This window comes from Anomaloglossus baeobatrachus, unplaced genomic scaffold (genome assembly GCF_048569485.1).
Source record: "Anomaloglossus baeobatrachus isolate aAnoBae1 unplaced genomic scaffold, aAnoBae1.hap1 Scaffold_2930, whole genome shotgun sequence".
Classification (NCBI taxonomy): Eukaryota; Metazoa; Chordata; class Amphibia; order Anura; family Aromobatidae; genus Anomaloglossus; species Anomaloglossus baeobatrachus.
The window spans coordinates 93226-115352 of record NW_027442377.1 but is presented as its reverse complement, the minus strand read 5'-3'; the positions used below and the strand labels follow the sequence as shown (position 1 = coordinate 115352).

Sequence of the window (22127 nt, the reverse complement as noted above, 5' to 3'; positions counted from 1 at the left end):
AACCTACTGCGAAGCCTCATACCGCAATATAAGGAACGTCAAATACTAAGAAAGGGCGGCCTATGAAAGAATTACTACTTTCAATAAGTACACTTAAACGGCTAATTGGGAATAGAAAAACTGTAAAAAGCCCTCTGAGAAAGCCCCCCTCTAACCTTTGATAGTAAGCTTTTCTGTAGTCTGCCTGTTGATGTATTTTCCGTTTGAACTGTGCACAACATGAAGAGACGGAACACTGGCGGCTTGTCACAATGCCCCCCGATGACATCACAATAGCGCTGCTGCCTAGAAAACAAGCTGCGCAGAAGAAGTTGTTCTTTGGGTGGGAGGGTGGGCTAGTGGAAGGAGGGGGCAATCTCTTTTTTTCCCGGGTGGTAGGGGGATGACAGGAGAAGGGAAGCGGGTGGTGAGAAAGGTACAGAGGGCAGGGTTTGGGGGCTGGGAAGGAAAGGGAAAAGATTAGGGTTTGGGGATGATGAAAGGGCTTTCTACGGGTAAGGATGGCAAAGGGTGGCAGTGACGGAAAGTCAGGCAACCTGTCCTGTCCGTCTTTTTGTATCGTGAATTGGAAAGACTGCAAGGGGGAGGGGAGTTGCTTGCGCCCTAAAGGAGGAGTTATTCAGATTCATTGCAGTGGGCGGCGGCTGCAAAACGCACCATTCTTCTTGTTTTGGCTCTGCAAAGCAGCCTTTTCAAGGGTTGGCTTGGGTGACAAAATGTCTTGTGTAGGCGTGGGTTTGTCTCCCTCTCGCTCTCTCTCCCTAAGATGTGTCCGGCATAGGCCAGGGTGCCACTCGAGGCCCAAACCAATTCTGGTTATCGCTTCTCGGCCTTTTGGCTAAGATCAAGTGTAGTATCTGTTCTTATCAGTTTAATATCTGATACGTCCCCTATCTGGGGACCATATATTAAATGGATTTTTAGAACAGGGAGATGGAAAAAGAGCTTGCTCTGTCCACTCCACGCATTGACCTGGTATTGCAGTACCTCCAGGAACGGTGCACCCCTTCTTAACCCAGTTTCCAAAAGCAGAACTCAATTCACCTGATTCATATTAGCCCGATTTAATGAATTGGAAGAAAGCATACGTCTTCATATGCACCTCAATTTGGCCCATTCACTTTTCACACTTCCTCCTTTTGTTTTTTATCTTTCACACTTTTGACTTTCTTTATTCATCCAAATAGCAAACTCATCACCACTCAACCTGACCAACTCGGCTATGTCCCCGTGCTGCAGTTCTCTGTCTTATCTAGATCATTTGCAATTGAATGGAATAGATCCCTTTTGGACAAAGTGGATTCACCTGCTGCTGCAGTGACCACAGGTGTGATAACATCTAGAATTGGCATCTGGTGCGATCTCTCCGCTTCCACTCCAAAGAAAGTTACCTGTTTATTCCTATCATGCATTGGTTTTTGGGGTTTTCTTTGAGTAATGATGATCTCTTTAGTAGTCTGTTGGCGCCCTCTCCTGGAGGAATAGTTTGCTTGCTCTTGGACATTCTAAAAGAGAGGTCATGATAGACATTGAGCTTCTGAGCTCAATTGGGGACAGTCATGGGTGATGAATGTTTGCAACCTACTGCGAAGCCTCATACCGCAATATAAGGAACGTCAAATACTAAGAAAGGGCGGCCTATGAAAGAATTACTACTTTCAATAAGTACACTTAAACGGCTAATTGGGAATAGAAAAACTGTAAAAAGCCCTCTGAGAAAGCCCCCCTCTAACCTTTGATAGTAAGCTTTTCTGTAGTCTGCCTGTTGATGTATTTTCCGTTTGAACTGTGCACAACATGAAGAGACGGAACACTGGCGGCTTGTCACAATGCCCCCCGATGACATCACAATAGCGCTGCTGCCTAGAAAACAAGCTGCGCAGAAGAAGTTGTTCTTTGGGTGGGAGGGTGGGCTAGTGGAAGGAGGGGGCAATCTCTTTTTTTCCCGGGTGGTAGGGGGATGACAGGAGAAGGGAAGCGGGTGGTGAGAAAGGTACAGAGGGCAGGGTTTGGGGGCTGGGAAGGAAAGGGAAAAGATTAGGGTTTGGGGATGATGAAAGGGCTTTCTACGGGTAAGGATGGCAAAGGGTGGCAGTGACGGAAAGTCAGGCAACCTGTCCTGTCCGTCTTTTTGTATCGTGAATTGGAAAGACTGCAAGGGGGAGGGGAGTTGCTTGCGCCCTAAAGGAGGAGTTATTCAGATTCATTGCAGTGGGGCGGCGGCTGCAAAACGCACCATTCTTCTTGTTTTGGCTCTGCAAAGCAGCCTTTTCAAGGGTTGGCTTGGGTGACAAAATGTCTTGTGTAGGCGTGGGTTTGTCTCCCTCTCGCTCTCTCTCCCTAAGATGTGTCCGGCATAGGCCAGGGTGCCACTCGAGGCCCAAACCAATTCTGGTTATCGCTTCTCGGCCTTTTGGCTAAGATCAAGTGTAGTATCTGTTCTTATCAGTTTAATATCTGATACGTCCCCTATCTGGGGACCATATATTAAATGGATTTTTAGAACAGGGAGATGGAAAAAGAGCTTGCTCTGTCCACTCCACGCATTGACCTGGTATTGCAGTACCTCCAGGAACGGTGCACCCCTTCTTAACCCAGTTTCCAAAAGCAGAACTCAATTCACCTGATTCATATTAGCCCGATTTAATGAATTGGAAGAAAGCATACGTCTTCATATGCACCTCAATTTGGCCCATTCACTTTTCACACTTCCTCCTTTTGTTTTTTATCTTTCACACTTTTGACTTTCTTTATTCATCCAAATAGCAAACTCATCACCACTCAACCTGACCAACTCGGCTATGTCCCCGTGCTGCAGTTCTCTGTCTTATCTAGATCATTTGCAATTGAATGGAATAGATCCCTTTTGGACAAAGTGGATTCACCTGCTGCTGCAGTGACCACAGGTGTGATAACATCTAGAATTGGCATCTGGTGCGATCTCTCCGCTTCCACTCCAAAGAAAGTTACCTGTTTATTCCTATCATGCATTGGTTTTTGGGGTTTTCTTTGAGTAATGATGATCTCTTTAGTAGTCTGTTGGCGCCCTCTCCTGGAGGAATAGTTTGCTTGCTCTTGGACATTCTAAAAGAGAGGTCATGATAGACATTGAGCTTCTGAGCTCAATTGGGGACAGTCATGGGTGATGAATGTTTGCAACCTACTGCGAAGCCTCATACCGCAATATAAGGAACGTCAAATACTAAGAAAGGGCGGCCTATGAAAGAATTACTACTTTCAATAAGTACACTTAAACGGCTAATTGGGAATAGAAAAACTGTAAAAAGCCCTCTGAGAAAGCCCCCCTCTAACCTTTGATAGTAAGCTTTTCTGTAGTCTGCCTGTTGATGTATTTTCCGTTTGAACTGTGCACAACATGAAGAGACGGAACACTGGCGGCTTGTCACAATGCCCCCCGATGACATCACAATAGCGCTGCTGCCTAGAAAACAAGCTGCGCAGAAGAAGTTGTTCTTTGGGTGGGAGGGTGGGCTAGTGGAAGGAGGGGGCAATCTCTTTTTTTCCCGGGTGGTAGGGGGATGACAGGAGAAGGGAAGCGGGTGGTGAGAAAGGTACAGAGGGCAGGGTTTGGGGGCTGGGAAGGAAAGGGAAAAGATTAGGGTTTGGGGATGATGAAAGGGCTTTCTACGGGTAAGGATGGCAAAGGGTGGCAGTGACGGAAAGTCAGGCAACCTGTCCTGTCCGTCTTTTTGTATCGTGAATTGGAAAGACTGCAAGGGGGAGGGGAGTTGCTTGCGCCCTAAAGGAGGAGTTATTCAGATTCATTGCAGTGGGGCGGCGGCTGCAAAACGCACCATTCTTCTTGTTTTGGCTCTGCAAAGCAGCCTTTTCAAGGGTTGGCTTGGGTGACAAAATGTCTTGTGTAGGCGTGGGTTTGTCTCCCTCTCGCTCTCTCTCCCTAAGATGTGTCCGGCATAGGCCAGGGTGCCACTCGAGGCCCAAACCAATTCTGGTTATCGCTTCTCGGCCTTTTGGCTAAGATCAAGTGTAGTATCTGTTCTTATCAGTTTAATATCTGATACGTCCCCTATCTGGGGACCATATATTAAATGGATTTTTAGAACAGGGAGATGGAAAAAGAGCTTGCTCTGTCCACTCCACGCATTGACCTGGTATTGCAGTACCTCCAGGAACGGTGCACCCCTTCTTAACCCAGTTTCCAAAAGCAGAACTCAATTCACCTGATTCATATTAGCCCGATTTAATGAATTGGAAGAAAGCATACGTCTTCATATGCACCTCAATTTGGCCCATTCACTTTTCACACTTCCTCCTTTTGTTTTTTATCTTTCACACTTTTGACTTTCTTTATTCATCCAAATAGCAAACTCATCACCACTCAACCTGACCAACTCGGCTATGTCCCCGTGCTGCAGTTCTCTGTCTTATCTAGATCATTTGCAATTGAATGGAATAGATCCCTTTTGGACAAAGTGGATTCACCTGCTGCTGCAGTGACCACAGGTGTGATAACATCTAGAATTGGCATCTGGTGCGATCTCTCCGCTTCCACTCCAAAGAAAGTTACCTGTTTATTCCTATCATGCATTGGTTTTTGGGGTTTTCTTTGAGTAATGATGATCTCTTTAGTAGTCTGTTGGCGCCCTCTCCTGGAGGAATAGTTTGCTTGCTCTTGGACATTCTAAAAGAGAGGTCATGATAGACATTGAGCTTCTGAGCTCAATTGGGGACAGTCATGGGTGATGAATGTTTGCAACCTACTGCGAAGCCTCATACCGCAATATAAGGAACGTCAAATACTAAGAAAGGGCGGCCTATGAAAGAATTACTACTTTCAATAAGTACACTTAAACGGCTAATTGGGAATAGAAAAACTGTAAAAAGCCCTCTGAGAAAGCCCCCCTCTAACCTTTGATAGTAAGCTTTTCTGTAGTCTGCCTGTTGATGTATTTTCCGTTTGAACTGTGCACAACATGAAGAGACGGAACACTGGCGGCTTGTCACAATGCCCCCCGATGACATCACAATAGCGCTGCTGCCTAGAAAACAAGCTGCGCAGAAGAAGTTGTTCTTTGGGTGGGAGGGTGGGCTAGTGGAAGGAGGGGGCAATCTCTTTTTTTCCCGGGTGGTAGGGGGATGACAGGAGAAGGGAAGCGGGTGGTGAGAAAGGTACAGAGGGCAGGGTTTGGGGGCTGGGAAGGAAAGGGAAAAGATTAGGGTTTGGGGATGATGAAAGGGCTTTCTACGGGTAAGGATGGCAAAGGGTGGCAGTGACGGAAAGTCAGGCAACCTGTCCTGTCCGTCTTTTTGTATCGTGAATTGGAAAGACTGCAAGGGGGAGGGGAGTTGCTTGCGCCCTAAAGGAGGAGTTATTCAGATTCATTGCAGTGGGCGGCGGCTGCAAAACGCACCATTCTTCTTGTTTTGGCTCTGCAAAGCAGCCTTTTCAAGGGTTGGCTTGGGTGACAAAATGTCTTGTGTAGGCGTGGGTTTGTCTCCCTCTCGCTCTCTCTCCCTAAGATGTGTCCGGCATAGGCCAGGGTGCCACTCGAGGCCCAAACCAATTCTGGTTATCGCTTCTCGGCCTTTTGGCTAAGATCAAGTGTAGTATCTGTTCTTATCAGTTTAATATCTGATACGTCCCCTATCTGGGGACCATATATTAAATGGATTTTTAGAACAGGGAGATGGAAAAAGAGCTTGCTCTGTCCACTCCACGCATTGACCTGGTATTGCAGTACCTCCAGGAACGGTGCACCCCTTCTTAACCCAGTTTCCAAAAGCAGAACTCAATTCACCTGATTCATATTAGCCCGATTTAATGAATTGGAAGAAAGCATACGTCTTCATATGCACCTCAATTTGGCCCATTCACTTTTCACACTTCCTCCTTTTGTTTTTTATCTTTCACACTTTTGACTTTCTTTATTCATCCAAATAGCAAACTCATCACCACTCAACCTGACCAACTCGGCTATGTCCCCGTGCTGCAGTTCTCTGTCTTATCTAGATCATTTGCAATTGAATGGAATAGATCCCTTTTGGACAAAGTGGATTCACCTGCTGCTGCAGTGACCACAGGTGTGATAACATCTAGAATTGGCATCTGGTGTGATCTCTCCGCTTCCACTCCAAAGAAAGTTACCTGTTTATTCCTATCATGCATTGGTTTTTGGGGTTTTCTTTGAGTAATGATGATCTCTTTAGTAGTCTGTTGGCGCCCTCTCCTGGAGGAATAGTTTGCTTGCTCTTGGACATTCTAAAAGAGAGGTCATGATAGACATTGAGCTTCTGAGCTCAATTGGGGACAGTCATGGGTGATGAATGTTTGCAACCTACTGCGAAGCCTCATACCGCAATATAAGGAACGTCAAATACTAAGAAAGGGCGGCCTATGAAAGAATTACTACTTTCAATAAGTACACTTAAACGGCTAATTGGGAATAGAAAAACTGTAAAAAGCCCTCTGAGAAAGCCCCCCTCTAACCTTTGATAGTAAGCTTTTCTGTAGTCTGCCTGTTGATGTATTTTCCGTTTGAACTGTGCACAACATGAAGAGACGGAACACTGGCGGCTTGTCACAATGCCCCCCGATGACATCACAATAGCGCTGCTGCCTAGAAAACAAGCTGCGCAGAAGAAGTTGTTCTTTGGGTGGGAGGGTGGGCTAGTGGAAGGAGGGGGCAATCTCTTTTTTTCCCGGGTGGTAGGGGGATGACAGGAGAAGGGAAGCGGGTGGTGAGAAAGGTACAGAGGGCAGGGTTTGGGGGCTGGGAAGGAAAGGGAAAAGATTAGGGTTTGGGGATGATGAAAGGGCTTTCTACGGGTAAGGATGGCAAAGGGTGGCAGTGACGGAAAGTCAGGCAACCTGTCCTGTCCGTCTTTTTGTATCGTGAATTGGAAAGACTGCAAGGGGGAGGGGAGTTGCTTGCGCCCTAAAGGAGGAGTTATTCAGATTCATTGCAGTGGGCGGCGGCTGCAAAACGCACCATTCTTCTTGTTTTGGCTCTGCAAAGCAGCCTTTTCAAGGGTTGGCTTGGGTGACAAAATGTCTTGTGTAGGCGTGGGTTTGTCTCCCTCTCGCTCTCTCTCCCTAAGATGTGTCCGGCATAGGCCAGGGTGCCACTCGAGGCCCAAACCAATTCTGGTTATCGCTTCTCGGCCTTTTGGCTAAGATCAAGTGTAGTATCTGTTCTTATCAGTTTAATATCTGATACGTCCCCTATCTGGGGACCATATATTAAATGGATTTTTAGAACAGGGAGATGGAAAAAGAGCTTGCTCTGTCCACTCCACGCATTGACCTGGTATTGCAGTACCTCCAGGAACGGTGCACCCCTTCTTAACCCAGTTTCCAAAAGCAGAACTCAATTCACCTGATTCATATTAGCCCGATTTAATGAATTGGAAGAAAGCATACGTCTTCATATGCACCTCAATTTGGCCCATTCACTTTTCACACTTCCTCCTTTTGTTTTTTATCTTTCACACTTTTGACTTTCTTTATTCATCCAAATAGCAAACTCATCACCACTCAACCTGACCAACTCGGCTATGTCCCCGTGCTGCAGTTCTCTGTCTTATCTAGATCATTTGCAATTGAATGGAATAGATCCCTTTTGGACAAAGTGGATTCACCTGCTGCTGCAGTGACCACAGGTGTGATAACATCTAGAATTGGCATCTGGTGCGATCTCTCCGCTTCCACTCCAAAGAAAGTTACCTGTTTATTCCTATCATGCATTGGTTTTTGGGGTTTTCTTTGAGTAATGATGATCTCTTTAGTAGTCTGTTGGCGCCCTCTCCTGGAGGAATAGTTTGCTTGCTCTTGGACATTCTAAAAGAGAGGTCATGATAGACATTGAGCTTCTGAGCTCAATTGGGGACAGTCATGGGTGATGAATGTTTGCAACCTACTGCGAAGCCTCATACCGCAATATAAGGAACGTCAAATACTAAGAAAGGGCGGCCTATGAAAGAATTACTACTTTCAATAAGTACACTTAAACGGCTAATTGGGAATAGAAAAACTGTAAAAAGCCCTCTGAGAAAGCCCCCCTCTAACCTTTGATAGTAAGCTTTTCTGTAGTCTGCCTGTTGATGTATTTTCCGTTTGAACTGTGCACAACATGAAGAGACGGAACACTGGCGGCTTGTCACAATGCCCCCCGATGACATCACAATAGCGCTGCTGCCTAGAAAACAAGCTGCGCAGAAGAAGTTGTTCTTTGGGTGGGAGGGTGGGCTAGTGGAAGGAGGGGGCAATCTCTTTTTTTCCCGGGTGGTAGGGGGATGACAGGAGAAGGGAAGCGGGTGGTGAGAAAGGTACAGAGGGCAGGGTTTGGGGGCTGGGAAGGAAAGGGAAAAGATTAGGGTTTGGGGATGATGAAAGGGCTTTCTACGGGTAAGGATGGCAAAGGGTGGCAGTGACGGAAAGTCAGGCAACCTGTCCTGTCCGTCTTTTTGTATCGTGAATTGGAAAGACTGCAAGGGGGAGGGGAGTTGCTTGCGCCCTAAAGGAGGAGTTATTCAGATTCATTGCAGTGGGCGGCGGCTGCAAAACGCACCATTCTTCTTGTTTTGGCTCTGCAAAGCAGCCTTTTCAAGGGTTGGCTTGGGTGACAAAATGTCTTGTGTAGGCGTGGGTTTGTCTCCCTCTCGCTCTCTCTCCCTAAGATGTGTCCGGCATAGGCCAGGGTGCCACTCGAGGCCCAAACCAATTCTGGTTATCGCTTCTCGGCCTTTTGGCTAAGATCAAGTGTAGTATCTGTTCTTATCAGTTTAATATCTGATACGTCCCCTATCTGGGGACCATATATTAAATGGATTTTTAGAACAGGGAGATGGAAAAAGAGCTTGCTCTGTCCACTCCACGCATTGACCTGGTATTGCAGTACCTCCAGGAACGGTGCACCCCTTCTTAACCCAGTTTCCAAAAGCAGAACTCAATTCACCTGATTCATATTAGCCCGATTTAATGAATTGGAAGAAAGCATACGTCTTCATATGCACCTCAATTTGGCCCATTCACTTTTCACACTTCCTCCTTTTGTTTTTTATCTTTCACACTTTTGACTTTCTTTATTCATCCAAATAGCAAACTCATCACCACTCAACCTGACCAACTCGGCTATGTCCCCGTGCTGCAGTTCTCTGTCTTATCTAGATCATTTGCAATTGAATGGAATAGATCCCTTTTGGACAAAGTGGATTCACCTGCTGCTGCAGTGACCACAGGTGTGATAACATCTAGAATTGGCATCTGGTGCGATCTCTCCGCTTCCACTCCAAAGAAAGTTACCTGTTTATTCCTATCATGCATTGGTTTTTGGGGTTTTCTTTGAGTAATGATGATCTCTTTAGTAGTCTGTTGGCGCCCTCTCCTGGAGGAATAGTTTGCTTGCTCTTGGACATTCTAAAAGAGAGGTCATGATAGACATTGAGCTTCTGAGCTCAATTGGGGACAGTCATGGGTGATGAATGTTTGCAACCTACTGCGAAGCCTCATACCGCAATATAAGGAACGTCAAATACTAAGAAAGGGCGGCCTATGAAAGAATTACTACTTTCAATAAGTACACTTAAACGGCTAATTGGGAATAGAAAAACTGTAAAAAGCCCTCTGAGAAAGCCCCCCTCTAACCTTTGATAGTAAGCTTTTCTGTAGTCTGCCTGTTGATGTATTTTCCGTTTGAACTGTGCACAACATGAAGAGACGGAACACTGGCGGCTTGTCACAATGCCCCCCGATGACATCACAATAGCGCTGCTGCCTAGAAAACAAGCTGCGCAGAAGAAGTTGTTCTTTGGGTGGGAGGGTGGGCTAGTGGAAGGAGGGGGCAATCTCTTTTTTTCCCGGGTGGTAGGGGGATGACAGGAGAAGGGAAGCGGGTGGTGAGAAAGGTACAGAGGGCAGGGTTTGGGGGCTGGGAAGGAAAGGGAAAAGATTAGGGTTTGGGGATGATGAAAGGGCTTTCTACGGGTAAGGATGGCAAAGGGTGGCAGTGACGGAAAGTCAGGCAACCTGTCCTGTCCGTCTTTTTGTATCGTGAATTGGAAAGACTGCAAGGGGGAGGGGAGTTGCTTGCGCCCTAAAGGAGGAGTTATTCAGATTCATTGCAGTGGGCGGCGGCTGCAAAACGCACCATTCTTCTTGTTTTGGCTCTGCAAAGCAGCCTTTTCAAGGGTTGGCTTGGGTGACAAAATGTCTTGTGTAGGCGTGGGTTTGTCTCCCTCTCGCTCTCTCTCCCTAAGATGTGTCCGGCATAGGCCAGGGTGCCACTCGAGGCCCAAACCAATTCTGGTTATCGCTTCTCGGCCTTTTGGCTAAGATCAAGTGTAGTATCTGTTCTTATCAGTTTAATATCTGATACGTCCCCTATCTGGGGACCATATATTAAATGGATTTTTAGAACAGGGAGATGGAAAAAGAGCTTGCTCTGTCCACTCCACGCATTGACCTGGTATTGCAGTACCTCCAGGAACGGTGCACCCCTTCTTAACCCAGTTTCCAAAAGCAGAACTCAATTCACCTGATTCATATTAGCCCGATTTAATGAATTGGAAGAAAGCATACGTCTTCATATGCACCTCAATTTGGCCCATTCACTTTTCACACTTCCTCCTTTTGTTTTTTATCTTTCACACTTTTGACTTTCTTTATTCATCCAAATAGCAAACTCATCACCACTCAACCTGACCAACTCGGCTATGTCCCCGTGCTGCAGTTCTCTGTCTTATCTAGATCATTTGCAATTGAATGGAATAGATCCCTTTTGGACAAAGTGGATTCACCTGCTGCTGCAGTGACCACAGGTGTGATAACATCTAGAATTGGCATCTGGTGCGATCTCTCCGCTTCCACTCCAAAGAAAGTTACCTGTTTATTCCTATCATGCATTGGTTTTTGGGGTTTTCTTTGAGTAATGATGATCTCTTTAGTAGTCTGTTGGCGCCCTCTCCTGGAGGAATAGTTTGCTTGCTCTTGGACATTCTAAAAGAGAGGTCATGATAGACATTGAGCTTCTGAGCTCAATTGGGGACAGTCATGGGTGATGAATGTTTGCAACCTACTGCGAAGCCTCATACCGCAATATAAGGAACGTCAAATACTAAGAAAGGGCGGCCTATGAAAGAATTACTACTTTCAATAAGTACACTTAAACGGCTAATTGGGAATAGAAAAACTGTAAAAAGCCCTCTGAGAAAGCCCCCCTCTAACCTTTGATAGTAAGCTTTTCTGTAGTCTGCCTGTTGATGTATTTTCCGTTTGAACTGTGCACAACATGAAGAGACGGAACACTGGCGGCTTGTCACAATGCCCCCCGATGACATCACACTAGCGCTGCTGCCTAGAAAACAAGCTGCGCAGAAGAAGTTGTTCTTTGGGTGGGAGGGTGGGCTAGTGGAAGGAGGGGGCAATCTCTTTTTTTCCCGGGTGGTAGGGGGATGACAGGAGAAGGGAAGCGGGTGGTGAGAAAGGTACAGAGGGCAGGGTTTGGGGGCTGGGAAGGAAAGGGAAAAGATTAGGGTTTGGGGATGATGAAAGGGCTTTCTACGGGTAAGGATGGCAAAGGGTGGCAGTGACGGAAAGTCAGGCAACCTGTCCTGTCCGTCTTTTTGTATCGTGAATTGGAAAGACTGCAAGGGGGAGGGGAGTTGCTTGCGCCCTAAAGGAGGAGTTATTCAGATTCATTGCAGTGGGCGGCGGCTGCAAAACGCACCATTCTTCTTGTTTTGGCTCTGCAAAGCAGCCTTTTCAAGGGTTGGCTTGGGTGACAAAATGTCTTGTGTAGGCGTGGGTTTGTCTCCCTCTCGCTCTCTCTCCCTAAGATGTGTCCGGCATAGGCCAGGGTGCCACTCGAGGCCCAAACCAATTCTGGTTATCGCTTCTCGGCCTTTTGGCTAAGATCAAGTGTAGTATCTGTTCTTATCAGTTTAATATCTGATACGTCCCCTATCTGGGGACCATATATTAAATGGATTTTTAGAACAGGGAGATGGAAAAAGAGCTTGCTCTGTCCACTCCACGCATTGACCTGGTATTGCAGTACCTCCAGGAACGGTGCACCCCTTCTTAACCCAGTTTCCAAAAGCAGAACTCAATTCACCTGATTCATATTAGCCCGATTTAATGAATTGGAAGAAAGCATACGTCTTCATATGCACCTCAATTTGGCCCATTCACTTTTCACACTTCCTCCTTTTGTTTTTTATCTTTCACACTTTTGACTTTCTTTATTCATCCAAATAGCAAACTCATCACCACTCAACCTGACCAACTCGGCTATGTCCCCGTGCTGCAGTTCTCTGTCTTATCTAGATCATTTGCAATTGAATGGAATAGATCCCTTTTGGACAAAGTGGATTCACCTGCTGCTGCAGTGACCACAGGTGTGATAACATCTAGAATTGGCATCTGGTGCGATCTCTCCGCTTCCACTCCAAAGAAAGTTACCTGTTTATTCCTATCATGCATTGGTTTTTGGGGTTTTCTTTGAGTAATGATGATCTCTTTAGTAGTCTGTTGGCGCCCTCTCCTGGAGGAATAGTTTGCTTGCTCTTGGACATTCTAAAAGAGAGGTCATGATAGACATTGAGCTTCTGAGCTCAATTGGGGACAGTCATGGGTGATGAATGTTTGCAACCTACTGCGAAGCCTCATACCGCAATATAAGGAACGTCAAATACTAAGAAAGGGCGGCCTATGAAAGAATTACTACTTTCAATAAGTACACTTAAACGGCTAATTGGGAATAGAAAAACTGTAAAAAGCCCTCTGAGAAAGCCCCCCTCTAACCTTTGATAGTAAGCTTTTCTGTAGTCTGCCTGTTGATGTATTTTCCGTTTGAACTGTGCACAACATGAAGAGACGGAACACTGGCGGCTTGTCACAATGCCCCCCGATGACATCACAATAGCGCTGCTGCCTAGAAAACAAGCTGCGCAGAAGAAGTTGTTCTTTGGGTGGGAGGGTGGGCTAGTGGAAGGAGGGGGCAATCTCTTTTTTTCCCGGGTGGTAGGGGGATGACAGGAGAAGGGAAGCGGGTGGTGAGAAAGGTACAGAGGGCAGGGTTTGGGGGCTGGGAAGGAAAGGGAAAAGATTAGGGTTTGGGGATGATGAAAGGGCTTTCTACGGGTAAGGATGGCAAAGGGTGGCAGTGACGGAAAGTCAGGCAACCTGTCCTGTCCGTCTTTTTGTATCGTGAATTGGAAAGACTGCAAGGGGGAGGGGAGTTGCTTGCGCCCTAAAGGAGGAGTTATTCAGATTCATTGCAGTGGGCGGCGGCTGCAAAACGCACCATTCTTCTTGTTTTGGCTCTGCAAAGCAGCCTTTTCAAGGGTTGGCTTGGGTGACAAAATGTCTTGTGTAGGCGTGGGTTTGTCTCCCTCTCGCTCTCTCTCCCTAAGATGTGTCCGGCATAGGCCAGGGTGCCACTCGAGGCCCAAACCAATTCTGGTTATCGCTTCTCGGCCTTTTGGCTAAGATCAAGTGTAGTATCTGTTCTTATCAGTTTAATATCTGATACGTCCCCTATCTGGGGACCATATATTAAATGGATTTTTAGAACAGGGAGATGGAAAAAGAGCTTGCTCTGTCCACTCCACGCATTGACCTGGTATTGCAGTACCTCCAGGAACGGTGCACCCCTTCTTAACCCAGTTTCCAAAAGCAGAACTCAATTCACCTGATTCATATTAGCCCGATTTAATGAATTGGAAGAAAGCATACGTCTTCATATGCACCTCAATTTGGCCCATTCACTTTTCACACTTCCTCCTTTTGTTTTTTATCTTTCACACTTTTGACTTTCTTTATTCATCCAAATAGCAAACTCATCACCACTCAACCTGACCAACTCGGCTATGTCCCCGTGCTGCAGTTCTCTGTCTTATCTAGATCATTTGCAATTGAATGGAATAGATCCCTTTTGGACAAAGTGGATTCACCTGCTGCTGCAGTGACCACAGGTGTGATAACATCTAGAATTGGCATCTGGTGCGATCTCTCCGCTTCCACTCCAAAGAAAGTTACCTGTTTATTCCTATCATGCATTGGTTTTTGGGGTTTTCTTTGAGTAATGATGATCTCTTTAGTAGTCTGTTGGCGCCCTCTCCTGGAGGAATAGTTTGCTTGCTCTTGGACATTCTAAAAGAGAGGTCATGATAGACATTGAGCTTCTGAGCTCAATTGGGGACAGTCATGGGTGATGAATGTTTGCAACCTACTGCGAAGCCTCATACCGCAATATAAGGAACGTCAAATACTAAGAAAGGGCGGCCTATGAAAGAATTACTACTTTCAATAAGTACACTTAAACGGCTAATTGGGAATAGAAAAACTGTAAAAAGCCCTCTGAGAAAGCCCCCCTCTAACCTTTGATAGTAAGCTTTTCTGTAGTCTGCCTGTTGATGTATTTTCCGTTTGAACTGTGCACAACATGAAGAGACGGAACACTGGCGGCTTGTCACAATGCCCCCCGATGACATCACAATAGCGCTGCTGCCTAGAAAACAAGCTGCGCAGAAGAAGTTGTTCTTTGGGTGGGAGGGTGGGCTAGTGGAAGGAGGGGGCAATCTCTTTTTTTCCCGGGTGGTAGGGGGATGACAGGAGAAGGGAAGCGGGTGGTGAGAAAGGTACAGAGGGCAGGGTTTGGGGGCTGGGAAGGAAAGGGAAAAGATTAGGGTTTGGGGATGATGAAAGGGCTTTCTACGGGTAAGGATGGCAAAGGGTGGCAGTGACGGAAAGTCAGGCAACCTGTCCTGTCCGTCTTTTTGTATCGTGAATTGGAAAGACTGCAAGGGGGAGGGGAGTTGCTTGCGCCCTAAAGGAGGAGTTATTCAGATTCATTGCAGTGGGCGGCGGCTGCAAAACGCACCATTCTTCTTGTTTTGGCTCTGCAAAGCAGCCTTTTCAAGGGTTGGCTTGGGTGACAAAATGTCTTGTGTAGGCGTGGGTTTGTCTCCCTCTCGCTCTCTCTCCCTAAGATGTGTCCGGCATAGGCCAGGGTGCCACTCGAGGCCCAAACCAATTCTGGTTATCGCTTCTCGGCCTTTTGGCTAAGATCAAGTGTAGTATCTGTTCTTATCAGTTTAATATCTGATACGTCCCCTATCTGGGGACCATATATTAAATGGATTTTTAGAACAGGGAGATGGAAAAAGAGCTTGCTCTGTCCACTCCACGCATTGACCTGGTATTGCAGTACCTCCAGGAACGGTGCACCCCTTCTTAACCCAGTTTCCAAAAGCAGAACTCAATTCACCTGATTCATATTAGCCCGATTTAATGAATTGGAAGAAAGCATACGTCTTCATATGCACCTCAATTTGGCCCATTCACTTTTCACACTTCCTCCTTTTGTTTTTTATCTTTCACACTTTTGACTTTCTTTATTCATCCAAATAGCAAACTCATCACCACTCAACCTGACCAACTCGGCTATGTCCCCGTGCTGCAGTTCTCTGTCTTATCTAGATCATTTGCAATTGAATGGAATAGATCCCTTTTGGACAAAGTGGATTCACCTGCTGCTGCAGTGACCACAGGTGTGATAACATCTAGAATTGGCATCTGGTGCGATCTCTCCGCTTCCACTCCAAAGAAAGTTACCTGTTTATTCCTATCATGCATTGGTTTTTGGGGTTTTCTTTGAGTAATGATGATCTCTTTAGTAGTCTGTTGGCGCCCTCTCCTGGAGGAATAGTTTGCTTGCTCTTGGACATTCTAAAAGAGAGGTCATGATAGACATTGAGCTTCTGAGCTCAATTGGGGACAGTCATGGGTGATGAATGTTTGCAACCTACTGCGAAGCCTCATACCGCAATATAAGGAACGTCAAATACTAAGAAAGGGCGGCCTATGAAAGAATTACTACTTTCAATAAGTACACTTAAACGGCTAATTGGGAATAGAAAAACTGTAAAAAGCCCTCTGAGAAAGCCCCCCTCTAACCTTTGATAGTAAGCTTTTCTGTAGTCTGCCTGTTGATGTATTTTCCGTTTGAACTGTGCACAACATGAAGAGACGGAACACTGGCGGCTTGTCACAATGCCCCCCGATGACATCACAATAGCGCTGCTGCCTAGAAAACAAGCTGCGCAGAAGAAGTTGTTCTTTGGGTGGGAGGGTGGGCTAGTGGAAGGAGGGGGCAATCTCTTTTTTTCCCGGGTGGTAGGGGGATGACAGGAGAAGGGAAGCGGGTGGTGAGAAAGGTACAGAGGGCAGGGTTTGGGGGCTGGGAAGGAAAGGGAAAAGATTAGGGTTTGGGGATGATGAAAGGGCTTTCTACGGGTAAGGATGGCAAAGGGTGGCAGTGACGGAAAGTCAGGCAACCTGTCCTGTCCGTCTTTTTGTATCGTGAATTGGAAAGACTGCAAGGGGGAGGGGAGTTGCTTGCGCCCTAAAGGAGGAGTTATTCAGATTCATTGCAGTGGGCGGCGGCTGCAAAACGCACCATTCTTCTTGTTTTGGCTCTGCAAAGCAGCCTTTTCAAGGGTTGGCTTGGGTGACAAAATGTCTTGTGTAGGCGTGGGTTTGTCTCCCTCTCGCTCTCTCTCCCTAAGATGTGTCCGGCATAGGCCAGGGTGCCACTCGAGGCCCAAACCAATTCTGGTTATCGCTTCTCGGCCTTTTGGCTAAGATCAAGTGTAGTATCTGTTCTTATCAGTTTAATATCTGATACGTCCCCTATCTGGGGACCATATATTAAATGGATTTTTAGAACAGGGAGATGGAAAAAGAGCTTGCTCTGTCCACTCCACGCATTGACCTGGTATTGCAGTACCTCCAGGAACGGTGCACCCCTTCTTAACCCAGTTTCCAAAAGCAGAACTCAATTCACCTGATTCATATTAGCCCGATTTAATGAATTGGAAGAAAGCATACGTCTTCATATGCACCTCAATTTGGCCCATTCACTTTTCACACTTCCTCCTTTTGTTTTTTATCTTTCACACTTTTGACTTTCTTTATTCATCCAAATAGCAAACTCATCACCACTCAACCTGACCAACTCGGCTATGTCCCCGTGCTGCAGTTCTCTGTCTTATCTAGATCATTTGCAATTGAATGGAATAGATCCCTTTTGGACAAAGTGGATTCACCTGCTGCTGCAGTGACCACAGGTGTGATAACATCTAGAATTGGCATCTGGTGCGATCTCTCCGCTTCCACTCCAAAGAAAGTTACCTGTTTATTCCTATCATGCATTGGTTTTTGGGGTTTTCTTTGAGTAATGATGATCTCTTTAGTAGTCTGTTGGCGCCCTCTCCTGGAGGAATAGTTTGCTTGCTCTTGGACATTCTAAAAGAGAGGTCATGATAGACATTGAGCTTCTGAGCTCAATTGGGGACAGTCATGGGTGATGAATGTTTGCAACCTACTGCGAAGCCTCATACCGCAATATAAGGAACGTCAAATACTAAGAAAGGGCGGCCTATGAAAGAATTACTACTTTCAATAAGTACACTTAAACGGCTAATTGGGAATAGAAAAACTGTAAAAAGCCCTCTGAGAAAGCCCCCCTCTAACCTTTGATAGTAAGCTTTTCTGTAGTCTGCCTGTTGATGTATTTTCCGTTTGAACTGTGCACAACATGAAGAGACGGAACACTGGCGGCTTGTCACAATGCCCCCCGATGACATCACAATAGCGCTGCTGCCTAGAAAACAAGCTGCGCAGAAGAAGTTGTTCTTTGGGTGGGAGGGTGGGCTAGTGGAAGGAGGGGGCAATCTCTTTTTTTCCCGGGTGGTAGGGGGATGACAGGAGAAGGGAAGCGGGTGGTGAGAAAGGTACAGAGGGCAGGGTTTGGGGGCTGGGAAGGAAAGGGAAAAGATTAGGGTTTGGGGATGATGAAAGGGCTTTCTACGGGTAAGGATGGCAAAGGGTGGCAGTGACGGAAAGTCAGGCAACCTGTCCTGTCCGTCTTTTTGTATCGTGAATTGGAAAGACTGCAAGGGGGAGGGGAGTTGCTTGCGCCCTAAAGGAGGAGTTATTCAGATTCATTGCAGTGGGCGGCGGCTGCAAAACGCACCATTCTTCTTGTTTTGGCTCTGCAAAGCAGCCTTTTCAAGGGTTGGCTTGGGTGACAAAATGTCTTGTGTAGGCGTGGGTTTGTCTCCCTCTCGCTCTCTCTCCCTAAGATGTGTCCGGCATAGGCCAGGGTGCCACTCGAGGCCCAAACCAATTCTGGTTATCGCTTCTCGGCCTTTTGGCTAAGATCAAGTGTAGTATCTGTTCTTATCAGTTTAATATCTGATACGTCCCCTATCTGGGGACCATATATTAAATGGATTTTTAGAACAGGGAGATGGAAAAAGAGCTTGCTCTGTCCACTCCACGCATTGACCTGGTATTGCAGTACCTCCAGGAACGGTGCACCCCTTCTTAACCCAGTTTCCAAAAGCAGAACTCAATTCACCTGATTCATATTAGCCCGATTTAATGAATTGGAAGAAAGCATACGTCTTCATATGCACCTCAATTTGGCCCATTCACTTTTCACACTTCCTCCTTTTGTTTTTTATCTTTCACACTTTTGACTTTCTTTATTCATCCAAATAGCAAACTCATCACCACTCAACCTGACCAACTCGGCTATGTCCCCGTGCTGCAGTTCTCTGTCTTATCTAGATCATTTGCAATTGAATGGAATAGATCCCTTTTGGACAAAGTGGATTCACCTGCTGCTGCAGTGACCACAGGTGTGATAACATCTAGAATTGGCATCTGGTGCGATCTCTCCGCTTCCACTCCAAAGAAAGTTACCTGTTTATTCCTATCATGCATTGGTTTTTGGGGTTTTCTTTGAGTAATGATGATCTCTTTAGTAGTCTGTTGGCGCCCTCTCCTGGAGGAATAGTTTGCTTGCTCTTGGACATTCTAAAAGAGAGGTCATGATAGACATTGAGCTTCTGAGCTCAATTGGGGACAGTCATGGGTGATGAATGTTTGCAACCTACTGCGAAGCCTCATACCGCAATATAAGGAACGTCAAATACTAAGAAAGGGCGGCCTATGAAAGAATTACTACTTTCAATAAGTACACTTAAACGGCTAATTGGGAATAGAAAAACTGTAAAAAGCCCTCTGAGAAAGCCCCCCTCTAACCTTTGATAGTAAGCTTTTCTGTAGTCTGCCTGTTGATGTATTTTCCGTTTGAACTGTGCACAACATGAAGAGACGGAACACTGGCGGCTTGTCACAATGCCCCCCGATGACATCACAATAGCGCTGCTGCCTAGAAAACAAGCTGCGCAGAAGAAGTTGTTCTTTGGGTGGGAGGGTGGGCTAGTGGAAGGAGGGGGCAATCTCTTTTTTTCCCGGGTGGTAGGGGGATGACAGGAGAAGGGAAGCGGGTGGTGAGAAAGGTACAGAGGGCAGGGTTTGGGGGCTGGGAAGGAAAGGGAAAAGATTAGGGTTTGGGGATGATGAAAGGGCTTTCTACGGGTAAGGATGGCAAAGGGTGGCAGTGACGGAAAGTCAGGCAACCTGTCCTGTCCGTCTTTTTGTATCGTGAATTGGAAAGACTGCAAGGGGGAGGGGAGTTGCTTGCGCCCTAAAGGAGGAGTTATTCAGATTCATTGCAGTGGGCGGCGGCTGCAAAACGCACCATTCTTCTTGTTTTGGCTCTGCAAAGCAGCCTTTTCAAGGGTTGGCTTGGGTGACAAAATGTCTTGTGTAGGCGTGGGTTTGTCTCCCTCTCGCTCTCTCTCCCTAAGATGTGTCCGGCATAGGCCAGGGTGCCACTCGAGGCCCAAACCAATTCTGGTTATCGCTTCTCGGCCTTTTGGCTAAGATCAAGTGTAGTATCGTTCGAAAAGGTGGTTTAAGGCTCCGGCCACCTTAGTACAATGATGCAATGCACACTGGAAGGTTGCACTTGTTAGTACTTTGGGAGGATAGTATATCCATCTAGAGGAAACCATGGCCCTACCAGGATTGAGGCTATTAGACTGAGTAAGTGTGGGGGTTATGGTGCAATGTGCCCCAGGAATGGACACCCTGGAGGGAGTCTGAACTTGCTAGGTTGGGACCCTGGTAAGCCTCAGACTCTGTCGCACGCCGCGCCTTGCCTATTCATACTTTCCAAGCATATTGCCCTATCCTGGCCTTCTGGCTAAGAAGGGAAATTTTTATAATCCCGGTCGGAGGTCCGGTCAGCTTTGGGCTGAGAAACCAACACCCGGTTGGAGGTCCGGGTCAGCTTTGGCTGAGAAACCAACACCCGGTTGGAGGTCCGGTTAGCCTTGGGCTGAGAAACCAACACCCGGTTGGAGGTCCGGTCAGCCTTGGGCTGAGAAACCAACACCCGGTTGGAGGTCCGGTCAGCCTTGGGCTGAGAAACTAACACCGGTTGACGGTCCGGGCAGTCTCGGCTGCGAAACCAACGACTAGTAGCTCCCTACTCCACTTGGGTAAGATGCCTCGGTGGACGCTGGGAGCAACAACAAGGCTCAACCAGGCTTCGGCTTGGGGGAGCACCGAAGATCCCTGACCCTCGCTGTGGCCTTCTGGCTCGGAGGGACGGGGTTGATTTTTGGGGATCCTCTTCTCACGGAGGGGTCCACACGAATCCTAGCCTTTGCACTGTTTTTGGTGTGACTTCGGTCATGCATTTTTGCGGTGCTTTGGAAAGCTTCATTAAATCAAAATCTGTTCTTATCAGTTTAATATCTGATACGTCCCCTATCTGGGGACCATATATTAAATGGATTTTTAGAACAGGGAGATGGAAAAAGAGCTTGCTCTGTCCACTCCACGCATTGACCTGGTATTGCAGTACCTCCAGGAACGGTGCACCCCTTCTTAACCCAGTTTCCAAAAGCAGAACTCAATTCACCTGATTCATATTAGCCCGATTTAATGAATTGGAAGAAAGCATACGTCTTCATATGCACCTCAATTTGGCCCATTCACTTTTCACACTTCCTCCTTTTGTTTTTTATCTTTCACACTTTTGACTTTCTTTATTCATCCAAATAGCAAACTCATCACCACTCAACCTGACCAACTCGGCTATGTCCCCGTGCTGCAGTTCTCTGTCTTATCTAGATCATTTGCAATTGAATGGAATAGATCCCTTTTGGACAAAGTGGATTCACCTGCTGCTGCAGTGACCACAGGTGTGATAACATCTAGAATTGGCATCTGGTGCGATCTCTCCGCTTCCACTCCAAAGAAAGTTACCTGTTTATTCCTATCATGCATTGGTTTTTGGGGTTTTCTTTGAGTAATGATGATCTCTTTAGTAGTCTGTTGGCGCCCTCTCCTGGAGGAATAGTTTGCTTGCTCTTGGACATTCTAAAAGAGAGGTCATGATAGACATTGAGCTTCTGAGCTCAATTGGGGACAGTCATGGGTGATGAATGTTTGCAACCTACTGCGAAGCCTCATACCGCAATATAAGGAACGTCAAATACTAAGAAAGGGCGGCCTATGAAAGAATTACTACTTTCAATAAGTACACTTAAACGGCTAATTGGGAATAGAAAAACTGTAAAAAGCCCTCTGAGAAAGCCCCCCTCTAACCTTTGATAGTAAGCTTTTCTGTAGTCTGCCTGTTGATGTATTTTCCGTTTGAACTGTGCACAACATGAAGAGACGGAACACTGGCGGCTTGTCACAATGCCCCCCGATGACATCACAATAGCGCTGCTGCCTAGAAAACAAGCTGCGCAGAAGAAGTTGTTCTTTGGGTGGGAGGGTGGGCTAGTGGAAGGAGGGGGCAATCTCTTTTTTTCCCGGGTGGTAGGGGGATGACAGGAGAAGGGAAGCGGGTGGTGAGAAAGGTACAGAGGGCAGGGTTTGGGGGCTGGGAAGGAAAGGGAAAAGATTAGGGTTTGGGGATGATGAAAGGGCTTTCTACGGGTAAGGATGGCAAAGGGTGGCAGTGACGGAAAGTCAGGCAACCTGTCCTGTCCGTCTTTTTGTATCGTGAATTGGAAAGACTGCAAGGGGGAGGGGAGTTGCTTGCGCCCTAAAGGAGGAGTTATTCAGATTCATTGCAGTGGGCGGCGGCTGCAAAACGCACCATTCTTCTTGTTTTGGCTCTGCAAAGCAGCCTTTTCAAGGGTTGGCTTGGGTGACAAAATGTCTTGTGTAGGCGTGGGTTTGTCTCCCTCTCGCTCTCTCTCCCTAAGAT

At 46.7% G+C, this 22127-nt stretch overlaps 13 non-coding genes and 1 pseudogene across 13 annotated transcripts; all 14 read left to right on the top strand.

Annotated features, from left to right (window-relative positions):
* Positions 1–818: 818 nt before the first annotated feature.
* Positions 819–1009, top strand: LOC142266898 (U2 spliceosomal RNA). The gene has a single exon (XR_012732874.1). It is a non-coding gene; the product is annotated as a U2 spliceosomal RNA (small nuclear RNA).
* Positions 1010–2397: 1388 nt separating this feature from the next.
* Positions 2398–2588, top strand: LOC142266897 (U2 spliceosomal RNA). Its single transcript, XR_012732873.1, has one exon. It is a non-coding gene; the product is annotated as a U2 spliceosomal RNA (small nuclear RNA).
* Positions 2589–3976: 1388 nt separating this feature from the next.
* Positions 3977–4167, top strand: LOC142266896 (U2 spliceosomal RNA). The gene has a single exon (XR_012732872.1). It is a non-coding gene; the product is annotated as a U2 spliceosomal RNA (small nuclear RNA).
* Positions 4168–5554: 1387 nt separating this feature from the next.
* LOC142266895 (U2 spliceosomal RNA) lies at positions 5555–5745 on the top strand. The gene has a single exon (XR_012732871.1). It is a non-coding gene; the product is annotated as a U2 spliceosomal RNA (small nuclear RNA).
* A 1387-nt stretch (positions 5746–7132) lies between these two features.
* Positions 7133–7323, top strand: LOC142266894 (U2 spliceosomal RNA). The gene has a single exon (XR_012732870.1). It is a non-coding gene; the product is annotated as a U2 spliceosomal RNA (small nuclear RNA).
* A 1387-nt stretch (positions 7324–8710) lies between these two features.
* LOC142266893 (U2 spliceosomal RNA) lies at positions 8711–8901 on the top strand. Its single transcript, XR_012732869.1, has one exon. It is a non-coding gene; the product is annotated as a U2 spliceosomal RNA (small nuclear RNA).
* Positions 8902–10288: 1387 nt separating this feature from the next.
* LOC142266891 (U2 spliceosomal RNA) lies at positions 10289–10479 on the top strand. The gene has a single exon (XR_012732867.1). It is a non-coding gene; the product is annotated as a U2 spliceosomal RNA (small nuclear RNA).
* A 1387-nt stretch (positions 10480–11866) lies between these two features.
* LOC142266890 (U2 spliceosomal RNA) lies at positions 11867–12057 on the top strand. The gene has a single exon (XR_012732866.1). It is a non-coding gene; the product is annotated as a U2 spliceosomal RNA (small nuclear RNA).
* A 1387-nt stretch (positions 12058–13444) lies between these two features.
* Positions 13445–13635, top strand: LOC142266888 (U2 spliceosomal RNA). The gene has a single exon (XR_012732865.1). It is a non-coding gene; the product is annotated as a U2 spliceosomal RNA (small nuclear RNA).
* A 1387-nt stretch (positions 13636–15022) lies between these two features.
* LOC142266887 (U2 spliceosomal RNA) lies at positions 15023–15213 on the top strand. Its single transcript, XR_012732864.1, has one exon. It is a non-coding gene; the product is annotated as a U2 spliceosomal RNA (small nuclear RNA).
* Positions 15214–16600: 1387 nt separating this feature from the next.
* On the top strand, positions 16601–16791 carry LOC142266886 (U2 spliceosomal RNA). Its single transcript, XR_012732863.1, has one exon. It is a non-coding gene; the product is annotated as a U2 spliceosomal RNA (small nuclear RNA).
* A 1387-nt stretch (positions 16792–18178) lies between these two features.
* Positions 18179–18369, top strand: LOC142266970 (U2 spliceosomal RNA). Its single transcript, XR_012732936.1, has one exon. It is a non-coding gene; the product is annotated as a U2 spliceosomal RNA (small nuclear RNA).
* Positions 18370–19756: 1387 nt separating this feature from the next.
* LOC142266918 (U2 spliceosomal RNA) lies at positions 19757–19898 on the top strand (annotated as a pseudogene).
* Positions 19899–20595: 697 nt separating this feature from the next.
* Positions 20596–20790, top strand: LOC142266913 (U2 spliceosomal RNA). Its single transcript, XR_012732887.1, has one exon. It is a non-coding gene; the product is annotated as a U2 spliceosomal RNA (small nuclear RNA).
* Positions 20791–22127: the final 1337 nt, after the last annotated feature.